Source organism: Zea mays, chromosome 1, assembly GCF_902167145.1.
Source record: "Zea mays cultivar B73 chromosome 1, Zm-B73-REFERENCE-NAM-5.0, whole genome shotgun sequence".
NCBI lineage: Eukaryota > Viridiplantae > Streptophyta > Magnoliopsida > Poales > Poaceae > Zea > Zea mays.
The window spans coordinates 273,744,594-273,750,336 of NC_050096.1; the positions used below are offsets into that span (position 1 = coordinate 273,744,594).

General features: G+C 40.7%; 1 long non-coding RNA gene across 1 annotated transcript; it reads left to right on the top strand.

Moving 5' to 3' along the window:
• Nucleotides 1–4,257: 4,257 nt before the first annotated feature.
• On the top strand, nucleotides 4,258–4,926 carry LOC103643885 (uncharacterized). The gene is made up of 3 exons (XR_561359.2): nucleotides 4,258–4,449; nucleotides 4,533–4,627; nucleotides 4,714–4,926. It is a non-coding gene; the product is annotated as an uncharacterized lncRNA (long non-coding RNA).
• The last annotated feature ends 817 nt before the right edge of the window (nucleotides 4,927–5,743 follow it).

Genomic DNA, 5,743 nt, shown 5'->3' on the forward strand with positions numbered 1-5,743 from the left:
TTTTAGTGATTCGCTTGACGATGTTATATGGCATCCAACAAACGATTGTAGCAGACATACGTATGTTACATTGGTTTTATGGGCACACAAGAAGGGAAGATGTTTGGAATAGGATTGGGGTGGCACCAATTGAAAAGAAATTGATTCAAAATCAGTTGAGATGGTTTGGACATATCCAAAGAAGACCTACTGAGACGTTGGTGCGTAGAGGGGTTTTAGAGCGAGTCAATAATGGAAAAAGAGGTAGGGATCGACCTAAAATAACTTAGAATGAGGTGGTTAAGAGAGATTTTAAGGTGTGGAATATCTGCAAGGAATTAGCTCAAAATAGATAAGCTTGGAGACTAACCATCACTATGCCCGAACCATACGATCTTTGTCTATCTTTCAGTTTACTCTGTTGTCTTTCTTTACTCATTCGGTGTATTTTTTTCTATCCTTGTTTCTTGTGGGTTTTATCTCTAACCTACGCTAATTTACCTAGGACAAAAGGCAAGTTGTTGTTGAGGCATTTATAATTTATATATAATTTTAGAGGGATATTTAAAATTGTCTTTTATAATGTCATAAGGGATAATTTAGATACAATTTTAGGTATTATTTCATGTATTTTACATAGTGGTGGAGGTGGCTAATTTGTTTTAGAAAATAGAATGCGGCTATAATAATCGGTGATTTTAGATACATTCCGAATTATTGTTAGTGTTTTTAGAGTTCGTTTTTTATGTGCTACGTCGAGTAAGAATTAGACTACATAGAGACCGTTGGAGTCACCTCTGAATAATAATGCTGCAACAAATCTTCCGAATCGCATTGAAGACAAACGGTTGCCGGTTGGGCGTGCTTCCATTTCTTCCTGCTTGTCAGCCAATTGTTGGTCCACGCTTGACAAAAGTTTGGAAAAAGAAAAACAGATACTGTATAGAAAACTCGGCCGTGTCCGAACTTTGGGAGTCCAGCAATCTCCTGCTATTATGCGCAAGAACCGAACCACTTCATTTTTCAAAAGGAAAACGAACCTTCCCTATATTTCCGTATAGAGAACTGAACTTTGGCGAGTCACCGCGGTGAGACCGTGCACGGTCGGCTAGCCCTAGTGCCAATTGCCAAATTTAATTTAGGTTGACCACTATGATGACCAGTGTGTAAGAGAGGCTTCCACTGGTATACGTAATAAGCTGGTGAATCCAAAAAAAAAAAATGACGAGCGACATGTGTTTTGGAATTCAAACGACTCCACGCTGAAGAAATGCACTGCACATCAGCGTATCGTCTGCCTAATGAATCATCAGTACGTACATCAAAGCAGGTAGGCAGGCGTGACATATGCCTCCCGTGTCCCGTCTCCATGCCCACGCTAATGTATATATGGATAATGGATACAATGCTAGGCATTTTATTTGTGTGTTCAACACTTGAACTCATTTCAATCGTCCACAAGCTAAGAGACAAATATAATTATTTTTCATGTCTGTTCCCAGCTTCAAAGCATGGAAACCAAAGCGGCTTTAATTCCTCGAGCCCAACCCCAACTCACGTCATACCTGACCTTATTAAGGGCTTGTTCGGTTATTCCCAAAACACATGGATTGGATGGGATTGGAAAAAATTGAGAAGAAGTTTGACTTATTTGGGATTCAAACCCATCCAATCCCGCTCAATCCATATGGATTGAGAGCTAACCGAACAAGGCCTAAGCTGTGATTCGACGGGGCTCACCTACCACCGCACATCCATCCAGCAACGCGATGTGTAGACGCTTCCTGACGTGCCGGCGTGGCGGCGTGCCCTGATCGATGATCCAGACGTGCCGGCCGCACTACTAGCCATGGAAGTGGAACCAGAGCTCACCCCGACCGCTGCCGCCTGCCGGTGCCGGACACATCGCGATGGGACGCCGCCGCGCCCAATGTGCATGGGACGACGCCGAAACGTCAAAAGCTCACCGAACACCACGCGATCTCCGGAGCAAGTACATGGTGTCCATCCACACCCCCTGCGCACTACCCGGAGCAGGAACTCCGGGTGGCTGTCGTCGTCGTCGTCGTCTTCTTCTTCCCACAGAGGAAATATGGAGAAAAGGCGCACTGCAGCTGGGCGAGCGTATGTGATGGCCGCCATGCGTCACCATCACGTGTGAGACCCAGAGCGAGCCAGCGAGACGTGGATTTTTTTTTCAATGAAACACACGACTATGTCTACAGTAGCAGCTTCAGTAAGCCATTAGAAAGCTGCATTTTGTACAGTATTACTACGTAGCAAACAACCTAGCAAATACCCGGCCGGCCCTTTTCGAGTGACAGGACTGATACGGGCAAAGCCGCTGATAGGATTGCACAAAATACTCGTGTCTCATCAGCTCGTTTAGTTCGTGGTTAGCTTAGATCGGCTCGTTTAAATTTTTTGATGAGCTAAGCTAACATCCTAGCTCGGTTCATTAACGAGTTATCTCGGTCTGTTAACGAGACAACTCGCGAGCTCAACGACCTATCAAATTTCAGAAAAAACGAAACTATATGCATATCATTTACGCAACAATTGATAAACATGACACATGTATGTGTCGTGTTTATATGACATATGAGTTAAACTAATGATTGATGAAATATGTTTATATGTTAAATTGGTCTATATAAATATAACTGCGGGTGAAACTGATGAACATGTGTGTGTGAATTGTGAATTGATGAGTGATGAGTTGTATTAGTTTGGTGGTATATTTATGTGGTCTGTGAAACTATAAGTATAATTAGTATTTTTATTATTAAATTAGTTTAAAATTAACTAGAAATTGTTTATTATACACATATTGTTTTTTCTGCTCTGGCTCGCGAGCAGAACAAGCCAACTCGAGCTCCGTGGCTCGTTAGCTTAACGAGTAGAGCCGAGCAGCTCGTTAACTTAACAACGCAGCTCGAACTCAGACGAGCTGAGCTGACTCGATATTTAGCCCTAGTCGCTGCCCCTCCTGTACTTTGTGAAATCAGTCCTTGAGGTCATTCCATTTTACTCCTGTAAAATGAAAAAATTTCCGGTGCCTGTTCATAGAGATATAAGTAACATTTTAGAAATTATTAAAATTATAATCTATATATCTTGTATTATACTCCCTCTTTCTCATATTAGAATTCATTTTGGGTTGCAATGAATTCATATAACATTTGATATATATGTTTTAAACCTGTGTCTAAGTTTATTATCGTTCATTTGAATATACATATAAAAAGATGAGTTAAAACGAATAATATTTATTTTTTAAATTTTTTATCGTCTTGTCCATTTTAATCTGGCCCAACTGTCCAGCCCACTCGCCCTCACTCGCTCGCGTCGCGTCTGGCCCGCTTGCCCGCGTCCAGCTCTACCCGTGTGGCCGCTGCGTCGGTTCCATGATTCCATCCTAGGCAGCCGTCCCGCTCCCGCACGCAGCGTGCCTGCGTGGGCGGAAAGCATCGAGCCAGCAGCGTCGGCGGGTGGACCAACGGAGTTTGCTTCTGGCCTTAGAGAAATTCGCTACACGGGCCTAGGCCCATTAATGAGCTCTATATTTTACGATATAAAATTTAAAAATCAAATCGAATACTTTATTTCTATTTATTTTTAAATTAAAATTAATTAAGTGTTCTAACTTATTGTGAAAAAACATTTAGGACAGCTGACTTCCTCCTTACCCGTATGCCGTATCGCCTGTACGCCTCGTTTAGACATCCAGCACAAGCTTCGTTGATGGAGATTGCTTGGTCTTCTAGCTGATTGAGCGGACAAAATTCAATGCGAGTGATACCTGTTTTGCATAGCAAGAAATGCGTCTGAATAAGTAGAACTTGCATGGTGACTGACTGTCGAATGGAACTACAACAGTAACTGAAATTTATAGGAACAAATAAAAAAGTCTGACTTGTTTCAAGCTTGGCCTTTTCGGACGACGTAATTCACGTTTGTACAAAGGTACTCTAATTGTTTCCAGCTGATGCTATATAACTATCATGTTGTTCCAGTACTATCTTTCTTAAGGACCAACCAGGAGAAACCATGCATTGTAGTGCTAACCAAGCTTTTTTTTTTGTTGGTTGTGCAAATGATGCTGGTCTGCGTAATTGGAGCTAGTTTTTATTACGATCTGTCTTCTAAACCGCAAACTTTTGCTCTATAATTCTCAATTCAAACATGTATATTATTGTGCATTTCTCTTTAAAATGGTATCATATTGAATCTTGTTTCTTGTTTATATGCACGCTGTCGTTTTTAGCTACAATTTTGGAAGGAAGGAGGTTCACAGCCCGGGTGAGGAACGACATGCCTCTCCCCAGGCATATTAATCGATCTTGGATGGAAGTTTCCCACCCAGGGCTCCTGGTCTCACTCTCACTGCTGGAATGAGTCCCTTTTGCTTTCTGCTGGCAGCTGTTGTGTTCCTGCTGCTATTACACAGTAAAGTCCGGCATGCAGTAGGTAAGATAGTGGCATTTTTTCGCGTCACCTAAGCTACTGTCATTGTTAAATGCGTTCAAAGTGATTTAGCAATGATACTGCAGGAGTTCAGGTACCACGGCAAATTGTCTAGCATCCGCATCCACTTGAGAAGTCTGCTTGTTCTTGTTCTTAGGGAAAACAAGTCAACTCAACACAAGTTAATTTTGATCTTGATGCCTCCAATATCCACTTCATGCGGCCTTGAATGAGTGCTTATGGTCATGTGTTTTTCTAATCCCCCAGGGAAAATGCATTTTGAATGCGTGGACTGGTCCTGACGGTTGATGGTTATGTGAAGTTTTGCATTTGGAGGGTGCTGGGAGGCTGCTTGATGAAATGCGTGAGAGAAGAGAACTTGCTATGTCGGGCATGCACATTGTTGATTGACCGCTAATGCAGAGGATGAAAGAAAGGGAACATGGAAGATGCAAATTGTAGTTTCATAATTTCATACCAGGGCGCGTGTTCTCGTGGTCAGCGATGATATCAGGTTATACGTATATGGTTAACCCAGAGAATTTTTTTAGGATCTTTGTCTGAGTCAGCTCTAAAGGTTATAGTTTAGTATAACTAGAGGCGGTAATGAGATCTAGATTTTACATTATAAAATTTAAGGATCAAATCAGATTAAGAGGATGGGGCTCTATTTCTATTAATTTTTGAACTAAAATTAATTATAAGTTCTGACTTATTGAGAATAAATATTTGGATTGTCATCCATTAATACCCCTAATTATAACTCGAAAATGAAGGAGTAATATAGCAAGAGAATGGAATAGATTGTTTGGATGCTTAGGTAAACTTTAGCCACCTCATCAGTTTTGCTTGCAAGGGCTGAGTGGATGGATCCTTCGCTCCAATAAACACAGCGCTAGCTAGTAATATAATTTAGCGCCTTGTCTTGTTTAAATTGCTACCTTTCACGCTTTGTCTATCAGAACACGTTGAGTTCAATAGCATTGTACTCCCTCCATCTTGAAAATACCAAGCCATATCATTATAGATTGACTAGTTTCTATTATCTCGTTCTTTTTTATTTGTCGCGGTTTAGTTCAAAAATGAACTAATAGATGACAAATGTTCGAGAACGGAGTTAGTACCATATTTTTGAAATCAAATAATTATTACTAGATTCATCATAATAAAATTTATTCTTCGAATATATCTATAATCTTAATTGATACTATTTTGAGCAAACTTAGTTGGACCTTAAATAATTTAATTTAGATGAAATTCACAATTATATTTTTCCCGTACAACTTGCCAGACTTAA